The 18,834-nt window shown below is 41.4% G+C and overlaps 1 long non-coding RNA gene across 1 annotated transcript in view; it reads left to right on the forward strand.

The window, feature by feature from the left end:
* The first annotated feature begins 574 nt into the window (after positions 1-574).
* LOC103184548 overlaps positions 575-18,834 on the forward strand; it is a 99,561-nt gene continuing 81,301 nt past the window's right edge. Inside the window, exons 1-2 of the long non-coding RNA XR_488537.2 lie at positions 575-797; positions 16,547-16,663. This is a non-coding gene — a long non-coding RNA (uncharacterized LOC103184548). The remainder of the gene's footprint in view (positions 798-16,546; positions 16,664-18,834) is intronic.

Below are 18,834 nucleotides of genomic sequence, written 5' to 3' on the forward strand. Positions count from 1 at the left end.
TAGTGTTCCAAGTGAGTGCCATTACTCCGTTTAATTGGCATGGTTTCAGGCACAGACTTCTTTACAGCCCAGATCCAATCAAAATCAGTTTGTGAACAGTCAACAAGAGATGTGTTTATGTTCTGACAACTTTCTCTGCCTCAGAATGGTGTTTATAATATTCCTTGCATTTGATGTAGCACCTTATCATGTCATTAAGATGTCTCAAATCTTTCACAGAAAATACTGTAAAGTGAATTGACTGTATATTTTGTTGGTGAAACGTGACAGCCAATTGCACACAGTACCCACAAACAGTTGTGGATTGAGTTAATTTTGTCCAACCAAATCTGAGTGATAAGCTGGTCTGTACTTGGACTTTGAGTCTCCTGGTTCAGAGCCATAATTTATAAAGCGCCCTTCAGCGGCAGAACCTGACTCCAAGCTGGGGGAGGGAGGAGGTGACCATAAGCACAGTCGAAGAAGAGGGTCTTTAGGCATTATCTGAAAATGCAAAAGAGCTGGCAAGGCTGAGGGATTGAAGGGGAGAGTTCCAAAGTTGTGGCGTGTAGTGGCTGAAAGCACGGCCGCCGATGGTAGAGTGGAGGGGACGAGGGACAAGCAGGAGGTTGGAACCAGCCGAGCAGAAGTGGTGAGGCAGTGGAGTGGGGAATAAGCAAATCAGAGAGGTAAAAAGGTGCCAAGGAACAAAGGAATTTGTAGACAAGAGTGAGGTTCTTGAAATTAATCTGTTCTGTGATAGGGAACTAGTGAAGCCTGGCCAGGACCGGTTTGATGGGGTATGGAGTTTGGTACTGGTAAGTATACGAGTGCCAGAATTTTGAATTAATTGGATATTGTGAATAGTGGAGCTGGGGAGATCGGAGAGGAAGCATTGGAATAATTGAGGCAGGAGGTGGCAAAAGGATGAATAAGGGTGTTTGGCTGCGTTGGGTGTGAGATATGGTCAGAGATGGGCAATATGATGGAGGTACAGGAGACCGGTCCTGGTCAAGGACTGGTTGTGGGGAAGGAAGGATTACTGGCAGCTAGGCTACGGACAGGTTCGGTAAGTCTTAGGGAAAGGTCGGGGAAGTTGAGGGGAGGTCAGAGCCACACAAGAGAAGTCGTTGACAAGAGCCAAGGAGTATGGCTTCCATCTTGTCAACATTCAGCTGCAGAAAGTTTGCACTCATCCAGGCCTTGACAAGCAAGCTGACAAACACCAGCAAACCTAGAGTCAAAACTGGAGAAGTGAATTTGGGTACCATGCGCATACATGTGGAAGTTTACCCTGTGTCTGAGGATGATATCACAGAGAAGGAGCAAGTAAATAATGAAAAGAATGGGACGAAGGGGGTTACCCCTCAAGTGACCGAGCGGGGGTGGGAGGAGAAGCCCATTTGCCAAGATGTATTGTTAGCGGTTTGTAAAGTAGTACTCGAACCATGCAAGTGCAGGCTCACTAAGGTGGATGAAGGCGGCGAGGCGGTGGAGGAAGATGGTATGAGCGACTGATTCGAATGCAGAGGAGAGGTCCAGGAGGACGAGGAGGCAGTGGGAGCCTTGATCACAGAGAGAGAGGACTTAATTTGTGATTTTCATGAGCGCTGTCTCTGTGCTATGAGCAGAACTCCCGGACGGGAGGTATTTGATTAGGAAGTGGAGGAAGAGGTGTGAGTGACGTTGATTGGAAACAACATGTTCTAGAACTTTAGCAAGACTGCAAGTTACTTAGACTATTGGATGGGCACCCAATGATTGCTACTCCTAATTTTTGGGGGGTTAGCCGAATGTCTGACATGTGTGGAAACCCATCATCATGTGTGGAAACCCATCATCATGTTTAGAGTATCCAAACCAGACAGAAATCTTCATATATATGCTACCTACACATTGAAATTTTCCTTGTGTCAGGAATGGAATACACACTCTCTCTCCCTGGAGGAACGCACCCTGCTTTCTGCTCCTATGGTGATATCTTCTCCCAGAGATGTTCATTGCATTTATCCTTCCAAAAATGCCAAGTGCAAGGTCTACTGGATCAATCATCACTGACTGAATATGTAACACCACCATTTGTGGTTGTTGAAATGATTCTGTGAGCATTTTTTAGCTGTTAACAAGATAGTTGGCAGAAAATGTGGTCTTAACCGACCCAATCATTCAATAAAATTACCTATTACATATAATTTTATTTAAAAAGAAATAGATGAGTATGTACTTTTTTTTGGTCAGCTAGGCATCTGACACTTGCAAAAAGGGGCAAGGGTGGGTAATTGGATTTGAAGTACAGATCAGCCATGATCTTATAGAATGGCGGAACAGGCTCAAGGGGTTAAATTACCTACTCCTGTTTCTGTGTTTCTAATGGGCGTTTCATTGCTGTATTAACCTTTGATATGATTTTGGGGAATTTACAGTTTGTGTGTTAGCAGTGCTGTGAGGCAAAATTATTTTAGTGTAGGGATTGAGATTCAACACAATGGACCATAATATTAAGTATATTCCCTCTACTTCATTTATAATTCTTTGTTATCTGTGCCCTGATGGCTAAACGCAGTGCCTGAGAAAATAGTTCAGGAAAATAATGACACAGCAAAGAACACCGCATTCGTATTCCCTCAGGTAGACTATGACGCAATAAAAAGTTTGAATAATTTATTTTTAGACAATTACTTGAGTATTAATATGTAGGAATGTCTTATATTTCCCTGATGATTGCACAGTTTTGTCAATTGTCTTTTCAGGCTTTTTTTCCTCCCGAATATATAAATACACCAATAATGCTGCATGTGCTTTAAGGGCTGATTCGTACCTGCAGAATGCAGTGTTTGTGATGATTAATTTGCATTGGATTGAGTCTATAGTTGTTGATATGCTGAGCTGGAAGAATGTTCAATGAAACAAATGCTATTTTCAAGTATATTGTGAACCACAGAGCCTGCAAATTCTACTCACGCACTTCCAGCTACATATGCTGCATCCATCTCAAATACTGGCACTTGTTGTCTATTTCGAGACTGCCTGAACCACTGACTGCCCTTCACAGAGATGGAAATACCCACAGCTCCTGTAAACAGGTTCAGTGATACCATCTTCTGCTCTCTGGATCGTGAAAGAGAGTGATTCACAGCAAGATGATGATGTATTGCAGCCAGATTGAAAGCCACCTTTGTTTGCAGCTTTCCCTGTGTTCCTGTGTTTGAACCATTGTTGCCCACACTCTGTGATTACTGGAACAGGGGGGCGAGTGGCCCCTCCATTGACTCAGTCTCTCACAATGTAACGAAAACTGAGCAGCTTTGTTTATACTTTCTGAAAAAAAGCTATTTGCAGAACCCGCTAATGTACTCATCCGAGTTCTTTATTTTGCTTTACTTTTCATTTACTTTTTCATCTCTCTAGTCTATACAGAACCACATTACACAACATTGCATCTAACACTGGATATCTGCCAACGATTCACAGGGAAGTTTCAATTTATGATGCCATGTTAACCTCAAAATTGGATTGATGGCTTGCAATTCACTGAAAGACATGCTGTAACCTCTATATTGTGAGCTGATGAATATTTTCACACTCCAATCCTTTTGAAGCTTATAAGTATCTACTTCAGTGACCTGGTGGTAAATGAACTGTCCAGCGCAAATACTTGATGGAGGGCAAAATCATGTAGGGTTGTTGGTCTGGATCTCTATCGAAGGTTCGTGTGAACAGTTATTGGACAAAAGCAGGATCAGGCTCGGTTGTGATGCCTCTCGTGGTTCAATAGCCTGTAGATGTTCACCATAAAAGCTCACACAATAGATCACAGTAGATCACTAATAATCCCTCCCAAAAAATAAATTCAAAAATGGGTCATTCAATCCATGACTGTTTGTGGACATTGCTGTGTGCAATTGGCTGCTGAGTTTCACACACAAAATACACAGTGAATCAATTTTACAATATATTCTGTGAAGCGCTTTGCGACGTCTCAGTCAGTGATAAGGCGCTATATCAAATGCAAGGATTATGATTATTATTATCACAAGATCAGGAGTGCAACTGGTGTCTGTGCAACCATCTCCTAGTGGAAGACAAAATAAATCAACTAGCTTCAGGAGTGGAGGAGGAGTAGGAGGAAAACTGGAGAAGAAAATTGGGGGCATAACAAATACATCAAATTCTATAGGGGTCAAAATTCTAAAGACATAAATAACAATCCTTGCATTTGACATCGCATCCTTCAAATTGGAAGAATGTTTCAAAGCGCTTCACAGGATTTTTACTCTAAGCTGTATTGTATTGTGTAGGCGAGCACAGCAGCCAATTTGCGTTCATTTTATGCACTTGCCTGAATGGCTACTTCTTTTAGGCTCAGCTGCATGAATGTATGAAATACAGTTTTGTGGAGTCCTGTAGCTCAGTGGTTAGAGCACTCGCCTCACAAGCGAGAGACCTGGGTTCGATTCCTGGCAGTGCAAAACCTTGGGCCAGTTTCCTTACTCCACACGCCTGATAATAATCCCTCAAGAAAAAAACAATAATAAAATTGGTCACTTCAACCCACGACTGTTTGTGGGACACTGCTGTGTGCAATTGGCTGCCGCGTTTCGCCTACAAAATATACAGTTAATTCACTTTACAGTATATTCTGTGAAGCGCTTTGAGACGTCTAGAAGATGTGAAAAGCGCTATATCAAATGCAAGGATTATTATTAACCCATCTAATAATGCAACAATTTAGGATGTGTTTCCTTACATCTGTGCAGCTGCCTAAAAACACAGCAACTTGGGAAGAAATGTCGGTTGCGAATTGCAAATATGGCTTTAGCCAGTTCTTGACGTCTTTGAGCAAGCAGCCAAACAATGTGGCTTTGGACCACACGGAAAGCTGATGTTCTACATCGTATATACTCAGAAGTTGTCTGGACAGAGAAATGAGACTAATCATGTACAGAGTAAGGTTATAAATATGCAAATAGTAATTATTCAAATTATGCTTTTGCCGTGACTGAAAAGTGAATGTGCTTCTAGCGGGATTTGGCAAATCACTTTATGCCCTGTCCTATAATAATATTAATAACAATTCTTACACTTGATATAGACCTTTCAAGTCATGAGGACATCTCAAAGCACTTCACAAGGTTTACTGTAAAGTGTAGTGACTGTGTTCTTGTGAGGAATGCAGCAGCGAATTTGCGTTCACAACTTTCTGACTCAGAGGTGAGAGTGCTGCTAACTGAACTAGGCTGGGATCTGACCATTATACACAGTTAATGAACTGTTGTCAAAATTGTTACACCAATGAGTCTTCTTATTGCATTCTAGCTTAGAAACGTTTTCAGAAAGCGTGGAACGAACTGGCCTGAAAAGTGGGCAAAAATGTTTGTGAAAATGTGAGTTAAAGCAGGTGAATAAGCTTGTCAACTGATAGCTGACAAAACAATCTTAGTGAATCAGTAAATAAAGGGCTCAATTGAGGTAATTAGGAGGGGAGCAAAGGGGAGATGAGGAGGATTTTTATTACATAGTGAATTGTTACTATCTGCTGGGTGCGTTGATCGAGGCAGAATCCATTTTAGCTCTCAAAAGGAACCAGATAGCTTTCTAAAATGGAGTAATTTGCAGGGTTATGTGAAAAAGGTAGTAAAGGGGACTGAATGGATTGCTTCTTCAAAAATCCAGCATAGATACGATGGACTGAACAGCCTTCTTCTGTGCTATAAATTTCTATAGTTCTATCCCCATCGTATTGCATGGCGATTGAGACAAAACATGAGTAGTGCAATTTATCTGTACTGTGGGAAAGAGATGCATTTGCAAGTACCTTTTTGTACACCACCATAAGTTGTTGTTTGGAATAATGCCAACTTCAGCCTTTGAGTTTTCATTTAATGGGGCAGGTTACGTATTGATGGGGTAATGCTGTTTTTAGTCAATGACACACAGTGTAATTGGCACAATTTTTCATCATGAGAAGATATGTCCATCTGATAAAGTACTCTGGCATTAATTAGATTGCATTTGTCTCTGAAGAGCAAATCTATAATTTGCTCGAATCTTATTGCAGTGGTGCAGTATTTTGTATTATTTTCACTAATTGTTGAGAGACTTTGAAAATGTACATATAAATGCTTAGAAATAATTGCAACAGTGATCGGATCCAGAACAGATTTGAATAAATAATTATGTCCCTATAAAGACAGCAGGCAACTTCTAATAATAAATCTGAATAGCACAAAATATACTCAGTATTTTGGGACTAGCAGATGCCCCTTTTCTGTCCTTTACAATCCTATATCAGGGTTTGGTCATTTTGCAGAAACTTTAAGTGTGAATGCTTTTACATAGTAAAACAATGTATATGCACATTTTTACCACTGTAGTGCTGTGCATATCCTCTTTCCTTGCTGCTTCAGCATGGTAGGAGGCTGCTGTGGGTTCCTCTGTAAGATATATCTTTAGACAGGATTGCTGGGGAATAAGGTTTCATCACATATCATATCCACTGTCCACAAATGATAAAATGGCGACCATACCTGAGAGTTTATGGAAACAACAACAAATTACATTTGTATAGCATCTTTCACGTCAGGAGGACGTGTCTTGAGACGGGTCTTGAAGGAGGCGAGGGAGGGGGCGAGGTGGAGGGACTGTGGGATGGAGTTCCAGTAGGTTCTGTTTAATTCTTGTGACCTGCTTCTCCTGCAGTTATTGTTTAAAGAATTAATTTCTATTTAATCTTATTCTAAGAATTTCTTGCTGTCTGATGAGAATAGCATGAATCTTGGATATATAGTAGTGTACGACTTGTATTCTCATTGTTTAGTAATCAACTAGAAAGCGTGGTTGGGTAATGATGACATATCATAATCGATGAGATACAGTTGAATTCAACCAGATATTGCTGTGGTTCACATTCTATTCAATAGCACTTCAGTTCCAATTACTTGGTGCAATGATAGGTCAAATCTATGTTTGGCTGATATTGTATTGCAAGCATTACAAAAAAGCTGGAATGGAATAAATTTACTAACATCGATAAGTTTCAAGAATATACTGTACGTATAACGCAGACTAATGTGTGGTCGAAAATACAACTCATCTCAAGGTGGAGCTGTTCATAACCCTTACGTAGCTCAGCACTTCTTTCTCAGCTCCATGATCTGCCTGTTTAGATCTGCTAAATGTATCGTATTATTGTCTTTCAAAGTATTTCTTCCATGATGCAGGAATAGGATGTCTCACCAGGGTTGTGACTATCACATTCCCTCATTTTTAATTGGAATTTGAGGAGCCAGCTACACAAGGTCACAAGCTCTTTAATATTTATTGAGACATTTTGGAAAACAGCACATATACTCATTGAAAGGTTTTACAGTCACCATGGTCTCAGTTCACAGTCAGTACATATGATGCCACTGTTACAGCGACCTTTTCCTGCATTAGCTCTGCCCGATGTGTACAGGGAGAAAAGTGTCCTTTCAGATCATTTCCCTTTGCAAAGAGAGCTGGTGCAATCTAATCTAATCATGTTCAACATTTTGAGAGGATAAATGTTTTTCTTACAGGTTGGTGAATTGGTACAGGAGGCTATAAAGTCAGGATAGCCACTGAAAGAGTGAAATCAGAGGTTAGAAGAGATAACAACAACAACTTGCATTTATATAATAATAATAAAGGTTTTATCACATCATCGAGATGTCTAAAAGTGCTTCACAGGGAAAAGGATTATTTGGTCCTTTCAGCGTTCCAATTACTGTAAATGAAACCTATTGTATAGTGAAAAAGAAACAGCTCCTTTTAGCTACTGAACTACTCATCTCCAAGAACAAAGTAACTTGCAGCATTGCCTCTTGTGCTAACTCTTCATAAAATAATAATCCTTGCATTTAGTATAACATTTTATTGGTCATGGAAAAGTCTCAAACGCTTGACTGGATTCACTGAAAAATGTGGTGACTGTATATTTTGCAGGCAAAAAGAGCAGCAAAATGTGCGTAGCAATATCTCGCAACAGCCACAAAATTACCATGTTTATTTGGGGATTATTGGCCAGGACACCAGGAGAAACTGTTCTCTTTCCAAGCAGTCAGACGGGATCTTTAATGTCCACTTGAACAGGCATACGGGAACTCAGTTCCCTCATCCAAAGGACGTCACTGCTGACAATGCACCACTTCTCACAATACCTTAACAAATCGATATTAAAGTTTATTTTCAACAACATTCCTTGTTTCTCCTGAATTTAGGGAACACAAACAGATATTTTTAATAATCATTTCAGTTTATTTTCTTGAATGTCAGGAGCAAATAGTACGAACAATTGTAAAAGGTGTCTGTATACTCTGGCTTGTGGTATTATGCCTGCTTCATGCCTTCACTATTTTCCAGAAATCATTGCCAGCATTGTCACATTCAGACTCCTTTGTCAAGTGGCTCACTGTTAGTTCTTTAAGAGAAAAGATTTGCATACTTTCTGGATTGAATCAAGTGTCTGAACATCCCACTCACAAAATTATCACAGTCTCAGCTCCCTGCCTTATTTTCTAAGTGACCATTGTTTCTGTTTAGGAGTGCAGATGTTTTGCCTCAACTCGAATGTTTCGAAAGCTATGTCTGCCCTTTGTTTCTCTCAATTCGGATACTTGCCTTTCAGTGAATTGCAGCTACAAGTAGTCTTTTGAAAGTGCTCTCTGATCCAGACTTCAGTGAATTCCAAAAGGCGCTGAAACCCTGGTCCATGCCTTTGTCATCTCTCGGCTGGACTATTCAAATGCCCTCCTCGCCGGTCTCCCCTCCACTGCCATTCACAAAATCTAGCTCATCCAAAACTCTGCCGCCCGCATTCTTACCCGCACCAAACTCTGCTCCCCGATTACCCCAGTCCTTGCCAGTCTGCATTGGGTGCTTGTCCCAGAGAGGATCGACTTCAAGATCCTCACCCTTGTCTTCAAATCCCTTCACTCCTCTACACCCCCCCTACCTCTCTGACCTCCTCTGACCTCCACTCCACATTGGCGACCGTGCCTTCAGCCACTGCGCCCCGAGGCTCTGGAACTCCCTTCCTCACTCCCTTCGCTTCACCCCCTTTCTTCCCATTTTCAGGTCTCGGCCGAAGACCTTTCTTTTCGACCGCACCTTTGGTCACCTTCCTCCCCCTCCCCCTGGCTCGGCCCCGGGATCCATCACTGTGAAGCGCTCTGTTGTTGTTGTTGTTGTTGAATTAAATATAGGAATGTTTGCCTCGGGAATTAAGCATGTTTTCGAAAATTGTTTTCTGTGTTTTGTCATTAAAATGACTCTCCATGCCTCGATCAAATCATGTTTAAGCGCATTTGGTGCAGCCGGGTGTAAGAAGATGAGACACTAGTTAAGATCAGGATGGGTATCTCATAGTGAAAGGGAAGATCCGAAAGCATTGACCACAGTTAAGGGGCATTAACAATTAGGTCTAAGTTCAATAGTAATTAAAAGTACCTGTAACTCTCTTGGCTTCTCACACACTCTTCTACTCCGCTCAGCTTCAAAAAAGCACAATAAAAAGCAAAAACTATTTACTGATTTGTCTTTGAATTCTTTGTTTCTCCGCATTGGCTTCCACTGGAATGAAGTCACTGTCAGGAGAGGATAGTACTAACAATTGTACAAGTGGTCGGTTTCCCTGGGCTGAATAAAAATGGACATTTTAGGCTGTCTGCTCCTTCCCTGGCCTGTCAATGGTTTCTTAGCATCTTTGCACAGTTAGGAAAACATTACAGACCTGAAAGCCCAGTTGTTCAACATCCAGCAATTAGAAATTGATTAACCACCAGTGTCAGCAGTTGCCCTGTTGTAGCCTTGTAGTGCCTGAGTGCCTTTACATTATCCACTGAACAGAGGATGGTGGTGTACCTTTCATTACTTTGTGGTGGATCTGATCCGGCATTCAGATTCCCTATTGGTCTGCTGAAGAGATTGGGAGGAATGGTGACATTGAAAACAGACGTTTTCAGTGAATGATGTGTGAAAAAAATGCATTAATCATCATGAATGCATAAATACATTATGCAAATACAGCCATCAATCCATAACTGTTTGTGGGACACTGCTATACACAAACTGACTGCCGAGTTCATCCACAACATACACAGTCAATCCACTTTACAGTATATCCTGTGAAGCGCTTTGAGACGCCTCAATGACGTGATAAGGCGCTATAAGAAATGCAAGGATTATTATTTACTACACTCATTTTATTAAATTGTTACTCAATGTATCTCCACACAGAATAAGTTACCAGTGCCAGGTGGAAGGTGTACTGAGAAACTGAGATGTTTTGCAGTGGTAAGTAAATAAAGGATGAAACCTTGAGTCTGGCCCTTTCTAAAGCGTCAATGTGTTTCTGCAGGAGACCACTTACTAATGACTTCCCACCACCTGAACTGGGGAAACACAATTTTAACTTTTAAAGAAGCATGTCTCATTTATTATTAATCCTCAGTTTTTTTCTAATATTTTAATGCCATTGGTGATGTCCAAGTGTACAGATGGTTAAATTTGCCCATTTAGTAAAACTAAGAAAATTGCTTTTTGCAGTTAGGAGGTATTAAAACAATCATTTACTTCCACATCTGTCTGATGCTCATTATCATGCTGGTTAATGATGTTAAAGACTTTGATGTTTTTTAACTCTTAAGTGTGCTAATACTGAAGCATTTCTAAATAAAGCACAGTCTCAGCAGCAGCTTTGTGATGAATGTCAGGCGGAGATTGTATTATAGTTTTGTGCATCTTTCAATCATTTTCTCCCTTTTCTCCCCTACTTTAGGCTGATATCCCCACAGACTATTTTAAGCCACTGCATGCAGAAGGAAAGATGTAGAAACAGAATTATGATGTAGCAAAGGAGTATGTTTACCACTGCCGTGCAATGCAAAGTGAATTCCGTATGTCCAGCAAGTTGAAGGAGGGATAAAAAGAAACCAAGAACAAATGCAAGCTGTTTCTTGTGAGTTCTCTTTCTATGCATTGCTCAACTCAGCCAGCAACAAAAGCAGAGAACTTGGTGTTTTCTGGTTAACTCAGCCACAAAACAATCTAGCTTCTGTACAGTGGAAGCATATTGTATCTATCTATCACAAAGCAAACTGAACTACTGTCTAGTTCTTCAAATGAACAGTATATTCAGCCTGTGGCGAAACCTGCCACACATGTGTTCTCTAACAGTTAATGAAAAAACGTATCTGCTTTCAATTTGAAAAATGATGTTAGTTGTGTCTTTTTGCTTGATATATTTGGAACAACCTTTTAACATTTTCAAATGAAGTTTACCTGCGAGAACCTTAGAGAAACCTGTGATAACATTAGCAAATCTTTTCCAGCCCATTATGGCCAGCTCAGTTGACTGAAAAGCTACCACCCAGAGCTCCATATTAGTCACTTCTTCTCAGTGCCAGTCTTTCTTTTGACATATAAATGCTGAAAATTTATTGACTGTATATGGAAGACCATCTAAGCCAGCGATCAGAACTGGTGGCATCTGACTTGCCGCCAGCATACTGGGGCTTTGGATAGAAATTATGTGACAGGAATCAGTGAAACTGACACAGACTATCAATTCCATTAAAGCACCTGTAAAGCTAAATCTAGTGCAGAGGAGATGGGAAGGAAAACACAGCAGAGTTTGCCAGAATTATATGGGATTACGTAGACTGTGCAGCATGGAAACAAGCCATTTTTGCTACTTAACTAGTTCATGCTTCCACCACTTCTAATCTCCTCACCCATAACAAAAACAACAACAAATTACACTAGTATAGCAGCCCTCATGTCGGAAAGACATCCCAGGGCGCTGGACCTGCTGACTCCCTACCAACATGCCCGCTCCCCCCATTCAGCGGGCTGCGGCCTGTTCCATGTCTCCCGCCCGACCCGCCATACCATCGGTGGTCGGACTTTCAGCCTCTCTGCCCCCACACTCTGGAACTCCATCCCACGGTCCCTTCGCCTCACAAAGGCACGGTCGACGAGGAAGGTCTTCAGATAAGACTTGAAGGAGGCAAGAGAGGGGTGAGGTGGAGGGATTGCGGGATAGAATTCCAGAGTGTGGGCGCAGAGATGCTGAATGCCCGACCACCATTGGTGGGGCAGGAAGTGCAGGGGATCTGAAGCAGGTGTCTGCTAAGCGGAGAGAGCAGACAGGCTGATATAGGGTTACGAGGTCGGAGGGGTAGGCGGGAGAAAGACCATAGAGGGACTTGAAGGAAGAACAAGGGTTTTGTACTCGATTCTCTAAGGAATGGGAAGCCAGTGAAGCTGGGCAAGAACGGGGGTGATAGGTTCCTGGACTTGATACGGGAGAGGACATGAGGTACAGAATTCTGAATAATCTGCAGCTTGTGGAGAGAAGAGTTGGGAAGTCCAGTGAGCAGGCATTTGGGACTTAATGAAAGCGTGGATCAGGTTCTTGACGGCCTGAGGTGAGAGGCAATAGTGGAGGCGGGCAATGTTGCAGAGGTGGGGAAAGGCGGAACGGCTCACGCACAAATATGGGTTTGAGGACAGCTGAAGGTCGAAAAGGACACCGAGGTTTCAGATAGGCTCAGTGAGGTGAAGAGTGCAGGCATGAATGGTGATAGTGTCAGTGGCTGAGGTGAGGAGGCTATGCCAGGAGGGCCTCTGTCTTGCCAACATTGAGCTGGAGGAAGTTGACTCTCATCCAGGGCTTGATGTCAGACAGACAATTATCCAGGACATCAATGGTCCTGGAGGTGCGGGTGGAGGTGGCGAGATAGAGTTGGGTGTCATCCGCATTCATGTGGAAATTGACTCCATGCCTGTGGGTGACATTGCAGAGCAGAGATAAATTGAAGAGGAGGGAAGCAAGGAAAGAGCCCTGAGGGACACTACACGTGACTGTGCAGGGGCTAGAGGAGAAGCCGTTGGTGGCCACAAAGTGCGGACAATGGGAAAGGTAGGATTTGAACCAGGCAAGAACAGAACCATTGAGGTGGAGGTGAGAGGAGAGGTAGTGGAGAACATTATTAGTGGAGAACATTAACAGTGGAGAACATGTGGTCAACATTATCAAAAGCGGCCAAGAGGTCGAGAAGGACAAGGAGACAGGGAGAGCCCTGGTCGCAAGTGGACAAAATGTCATTTGTCACTTTGACTATACCCCTTTATTCTCTTCTCCCTTGTGTTGCATTGAGATTTTGATAGCTATGCTCTGTGCATTGCAGTACAGGCAGTTTATCAGACTCCTGCCTTTCACTATTTTCTTGTTGTTTTAACAGGTACCTTATGATTAATGTTTTTAATCGTTTCTGTTCCCTGAGTGTTTGTATTTTCACTTTCCTTTCTCTTTTACTCTTTCCATCTTTATCATCAAGTTTTTTTGTTCAAACTGCACCTCCCTCTTCAAAATAATTAAAATTTCTCCTCACAATCTTCTGTATCCTTTTGGCTAGGTCCAGGGTCTGTTTAGATGGTATATGTCCCCTTTGTTACTTCTCTCTCCTTTGAGGCTCAAAATTGATACCTGTGTCCCATGAAGTGGAGCTCCTTTGATAGAGTAGATAGGGAGAAACCGTTTCCACTGGCTGGTGGGTCAGTAATCAGGGCACATAGATTTAAGATAATTGACAAAAGAATCAGAGGGGAAATGAGGAGACATTTTTTTACACAGAGCGTTGTTACGGTATGAGCGCTCTGAGACTCTACCCTGCGTGGAGGGCGCTATATAAGTGCAAGTTGTTGTTGTTGTATGGAATGCGCTGCCTGAAAGGGTGGTGGAAACGGATTCAGTAACAACTTTGAAAAGGGAATTGGATAGGTACTTGTAAAGGAAACATTTACAAGGACATAGGGAAAGAGTGGGGAAACGGGATTGATTCGATATCTCTTCTATGATTCTATGATTCTATAAATTAATAAGAAAGTTACAACAGAAGAACTAATTATTCCAAATAATCAAACTGTCTATTTGAAGATTTGTTAAGTATTGGATAACTGACTACTATTTTTCTCCTGGGACTCTAGGGTCAAAAGCAATTTTTTAATTTTAAAAAAGCACATATAATCAGTAGAATCAGTAGCTAGCATATTGAAACAACCATCTTTTGTACTAAGCTGTGTAATTGTGCCAGAGATAATTACTATTAAGATATTTTGCTAAAACTTAATTTCCTGCTGTTTTATTTATTGCAAACCTCACTAGTTGCCATTTACCAGCACATCTGAGAAAACAAATTGGTGCTTGTTCATTGATTTATCGCTTGTGGTGTAACTGATAGCATTGATAGGAGTGGAGAAAATCATACATCTACTATCTGTAGCTGGAAGAATGCAATGAAGCCTTATGTTCCAGGATGACTATTCTGAGCAGGTGAATATAGTAATTAGAGAAGGCTATTTACCTATTGAGCTTGTTCCACTATTGTATTAGATATATTAACCCCCATTACCCTTTTCTCATATCCCTTAATACTCTTACTTCCAAGCATAGAATTAATATTTATCTCCATTTAAACATCTTAATCGATTCTACTTCTGAAACCAACCTCTTTTCTGGGTGCCTGAGCTGCGAGGGTAGCCAATTACTCCTTGACCAAACTGGCTCCTTTTTTTGAATAGTACCTGTCGATCTTTAACATCCATCTGAAAAGGTAAACAGGAGCTCAGTTTATTGCCCAATTTGTTGATTACATTTTCTGTGTAGAATCTGAACATTGAGCATTTCCCACATTGATTGTTCGCTTCATGGCTGTTTGTGGGACATTGATGTGTGCAAATTGGCTGCCTCGTTTGCCTACAAAATACAGCTAAGCAACTAAACTGCGCATGATCGTCAAGTGTTCACCTGCTTCAGTTGGTAGCACTCTCGCCTCTGAGTCAAAAAGGAGTGGGTTCACTTCTCAGCGCAAACTGGCTGCTACGTTCGCCTACAAAATACGGTCACTACACTTTACAGTACATCCTGTGAAGCGCTTTGCGATGTCCTCCCGATGTGAAGGGCACAAAATCAATTGTAAGAATTATTATTATTTTATTATAGCGGATGCAGCCAACACTCTTTACAAATATTTTACTATGGTTCACACTCAGCTGAGTTACGCTACTCTTCTCTGTCATTTCTCCCTCAGCTCTTCTTTATATTTACATAATATGGGAATAACAAGTGGCGATGGATTTAATAGATCATTCAGAAGGATGAAAATCTTATCTATTTGGTGAAACTGCTGGTTGCAGAATCCAAGCTTTATAGAGAAAATTACGTTTCCTCAGGATTGACAACATTTTCAAGCATAAAAGTCTGCAAAGTGAACTGCTCATGTGTAACCACCTGGTCAGTAATTATGAGAACTGCTATAAAGAAACACTATGATTAGTTTTGGTGGATAGTTGTTTTCAAAGCTGTGCATGTGTGGTAAAGTAAGAACCGTACAAGCAGATCAAATGGAAAGCCTGAAGATTGCAATCTGTTTTACAAACTGGCCTTTCTGCCATCCCTTTAAAGCGGAAACACCTCACAGTATAGCAATGTAAGGTAGGCAATCCAATTTTGGCTCCCTGTTCCACATCCCATCATATCACTTCGGGGCTGTTTGTGGAACATTGCTGTGCGCTTACTCTTTGACTACAAAATGCACAGTTACTACACATCACAGTAAATCTCTGCTGGTCTGGGACCAGGCCTAGGGCTCATGACCAGCCCGAAGTTGGTTAATGTTTAGAATGGGAGAAGGGGTTGTTGTGAGTGCGTGGATCTGTAAGAGGAGTGGCAGACACCCAGGTGCTTGCACCCCTCTGTGGTTGTGGTGTTACTAGTATGGATTAATAATAATAATCCTTGCATTTGATATAACGCCTTGTCGGGTCTTCGAGACATTTCATAGTGCTTGAAAACCGAGAAGAAAGTAAGCCCGTGTTGGTGTCATATGAGAGTCTCTGTGTGTCCGTATCCACCTGGGGGGGGGGTGGGGGGTCTGCTCCACACAATCTTTAAATCTGCACCTTAAGATCTAGCTCTTCAACCCTGTCTATGATCACCTCCTCCCTCCCTCTTCTTCCTAGCTCAGCGCCCAACTCCGCCACTGTACTACACGCCAAGATACGATCCTGCATGAAAAGTGCTACATAAATCCAAGTTGTTGTTGTTACATAAGAAATGTCAAACAACAAAAATGTCCATTGCCATTGCCTGTTTACGGTTACTCCTCCTGAGCTTATATCAGTTTCTGTCTCTAAAACCAACTTAGCACCATGTGAATAGGCCTGAGAATTTGGGTCCTTGTTCCAAGCACCTTATTAAAGGTTCACTTATGAACCTATCTTGCATTACCTGCACTGCTCCTTCCCTCAGGGACCCACCAGAAAAGCTCAACTTGCTACTGGACCTATTGTAGAGCATCTCCCCAACAATCAATACCCACCCATCCAATAACAGCCTTTTGGCACCAAAATAGTTTTAATTTCAGGCGTGTTATTTGGCCCTTATTTGAAACATCCAGTGGAGTTAACAATGAACAGTGAAATTCACTATTTGAACTTTCATGAAAAGAGTGCTAACTTTTATTTCCCCATTGCAATTCCATAGGCGGCAAAATCTAGTACAGACACGTTAATTTCACACCATCCTTTGGCAGACGTTAATGAGAACTCACAGGGTGTAAGCCAAAAGCAGGAAGTGTTACACTGGAAGAGAGCAGTGACGGTAAGTACCAGAAACCCCTCCATTGCTTCTATAGAATTCAATAAGTTGCACAATCAACTCCTTTGTTCCCTGAATGCTTTTTTGATCTCATAATAATAATCCTTGCATTTGATATAGCTCCTTATCACATTCTCGAGACGTCCCAAAGCGCTTCACAGAATATACTGTAAAGTGAATTGACTGTACATTTTTGTGGGTGAAACAATTCCAAATAATGGCCCACAATTCCACCTAGTCTTAACCCGTAAGATCATTTTGACGTAAAATTTAATGTTGCGAAGAATTATGGTAAATTCTTCAATGTAGTCTTATTAGAATACATTAGAATATACAGCACAGAAACAGGCCATTCGGCCCAACTGGTCTGCGCCAGTGTTTATGCTCCACTTGAGCCTCCTCCTGCCCTTCCTCAACTAAACCTTCAAGCATAAACTTCTATTTCTTTCTCCCTCATGTATCTATCTATCGCCTGGCAAGCGAGAGACCTGGGTTCAATTCCTGGCAGGGTAAAACCTTGGGCAAGTTTCCTTACTCCACACGCCTGATAATAATCTCTCGAAAAAAACAATACTAATTTGGTCACTTCAATCCATGACTGTTTGTGGGACACTGCTGTGTGCAATTGGCTGCCACGTTTTGCCCACAAATATACAGTCAATTCACTTTACAGTATATTCTATGAAGCGCTTTGAGATGTCTGGAAGATGTGAAAAGCGCTATGCCAAATGCAAGCATTACTATTATTATTATTATTATTATTATTATCGAGCTTTCCCTTAAATACATCTATGCTATTTGCCTCAAAAACTCCTTGTGGTAGCTTGTTCCACATTCCCACTACTCTCTGTGTGAAAAAAATTCTTCTAACTTCCCTATTTGAACTATTTGTGATGATTTTATATTGATGGCCCCTGGTTTTGGTCTCCCCCACAAGTGGAAACATCTTCCCTATGTCTACCCTATCAAAACCTTTCATAATTTTAAAGACCTCTATCAGGTCACCCTGACCTTCCTCTTTTCAAGAGAAAAGAGTCCAAGTATGTTCAGCCTTTCCTGACAGGTATAACCTCTCAGTTCTGGGATCATCCTTGTGAATCTCCTTTCCACCCTCTCCAGTGCCTCTACATCCCTTCTATAATGTGGGGACCAGAACTGCACACAATATTCCAAGTGTGGTCTAACCACGGTTCTATAGAAGTTTACCATAACATTCCTGCTTTTCATTTCTATCCCTCTAGAAGTTAACCCCAATGCCTGGTTTGCTTTTTTATGGCTTTATTAACCTGCGTTGCTACTTTTAGTGAATTGTGTATGTGTACCCCTGGTCCCTTTGCTCCTCTACCCCATTTAGGTTTTTATTTTCCAGGATGTATGTGACTTCCTTATTCCTTCTACCAAAATGTACCACTTCACACTTATCTATATTGAAATGCATTTGCCATTTAAATGCCCATTCAGCAAGTTTATTAATGTCTTGCTGTAATTTATTGCAGTCCTCCTCTGTATTAACTATTCCACCCAATTTGGTATCGTCCGCAAATTTTGAAATTGTACTACTGATTCCCGAGTCCAAATCATTAATGTATATTGTGAACAACAGTGGTCCCAATACTGATCCTTGTGGAACACCACTGCCCACCCCCTACCAGTCTGAGTAGCTACACGTTACCCCTACTCTGTTTTCTGTTTTGTAGCCAGCTTGCTATCCATTCTGCTATTTTTTCCCTGACTCCACATGCTCTGACCTTAGTCATTACTCTATTATGTGGTACCTTATCGAACGTCTTTTGGAAATCTAAATATATTATATCTACTGCATTAACCTTGTCTAGTCTTTCTGTTACCACTTCAAAGAATTCAATGAGGTTGGTCGAGCATGACCTTCCTTTTTGGAATCCGTGCCGACTATTCTTTATTATGTTTTCCATTTCTAAATGTTTTTCTATTACCTCCTTCAGTAAGTATTCCATTATCTTTCCTATCACCGATGTTAAGCTGACAGGTCTATAGTTCCCTGGGCTTGTTCCATCTCCCTTTTTAAATATAGGTTTAACATTAGGTATCCTCCAGTCCTCTGGCACTACTCCCTTTTCTAATGATTTATTACATATGTGTAATGGTGCCTCTGCTATCTCTTCCCTCGATTCTTTTAATATACACGGATGCAATCC

This window comes from Callorhinchus milii, unplaced genomic scaffold (assembly GCF_018977255.1).
Source record: "Callorhinchus milii isolate IMCB2004 unplaced genomic scaffold, IMCB_Cmil_1.0 Scaffold2, whole genome shotgun sequence".
In the NCBI taxonomy this organism is placed as follows: Eukaryota; Metazoa; Chordata; class Chondrichthyes; order Chimaeriformes; family Callorhinchidae; genus Callorhinchus; species Callorhinchus milii.